This window comes from Miscanthus floridulus, chromosome 9, assembly GCF_019320115.1.
Source record: "Miscanthus floridulus cultivar M001 chromosome 9, ASM1932011v1, whole genome shotgun sequence".
Taxonomy (NCBI): Eukaryota; Viridiplantae; Streptophyta; class Magnoliopsida; order Poales; family Poaceae; genus Miscanthus; species Miscanthus floridulus.
The window spans coordinates 82,984,526-82,985,805 of NC_089588.1; positions in this window are offsets into that span (position 1 = coordinate 82,984,526).

Here is a 1,280-nt window from a genome sequence, read left to right on the forward strand (position 1 = left end):
GGATATCCTAGACATTTGATGTCTTGTACCTTGACACCATGGGTGATTATGCATTGGGTAGTATTATGCTAGTGCTCAAGATGAATAACCATGATCTCGTAACATGACTAATGGTATATGCAATAAACATTTAAAAGATGCTTTTTAGCAACATGGAACAAGGGGGCTAGAGCATTGGGCTATTTTTATGGTGCTCTAGATTCCTCTCCCTAAGGACTTATCTATAAGCGAACATGCGGGACTTATAGTATAGCTATGAGGGCTACATGACTTTGGCTTTAGCTCAGTATGAGGACCTTTTCTAGCTTGTTAGTGGTTACCTTTATGGCATAAGAATGGCTTGTCGAATTGGGTATAGGACAGCCTCTATCCCCTTGTGTATAGGCTACGTGTCATTGTGCCATCAGGAAGGGGGTTCCTATATATGTTTGCCGAGTGAATCTAATGGCCCTAACTTGTTAGACAAATGTTTGAAAGGTTTCATAGTGAACCCTACCGACCTTCCTTGGAAGTGGGTCAAGAGATTAGCTACCTCGGGCAAAAGGGTAAATCACGACTCACAGTGAAAGTGTACAACCTTTGTAGAATGTAAAACTGGTATATTAGCCGTGCTCACAGTCACGAGTAGCCATGGACCCTTATGGAATAGATGATCACTAAGAATTATCCATTTGTGCTATTCATTATTCATGTTTACATTGATCATGTGTTTTACTTTGGGATTAAAACAACTTGTTGATACTCTTATGGTAAAATTGTGACAACTAAAAGCTAAATGTTGTTAAACCCGTGTCAAGCCCTTTTGAGCCTCATGAACCCCATGTTACACTCGGTGAGTACGACACGTACTTACATTTGTTTATTTTCATTATTTGGATAAAAATCCCAGATGGATAACCGATGGCTATGGTAATGACGACTTTCTTGAAGATTACTAGACTTGTGGTCAACTAGTTGACCTCCCTGTAATATGGAGCTTCCACGAGAGATTTTTGTTTATACTTCCACTACATTTATGTGAAGACTCTGTCTTATTATACGTGATGTAATAAACACTTATGATGATACTATCTATAATTTATCAGCTTATGCGTATGACTGATCTATAGGCGCACATAAGATTATGCATCACATTTTATCCATAAAATCGGGTGTGACGGCCTGTAGGTTTCTTTCTGGTTCTCTTTCTGATTTGTAGTGTGGTAAACATGCATAACAGAATTCATTTGATCTAGTCTCGCGTCGATCTGATGCCTAACAGAGGAGCCACATAGTGATTC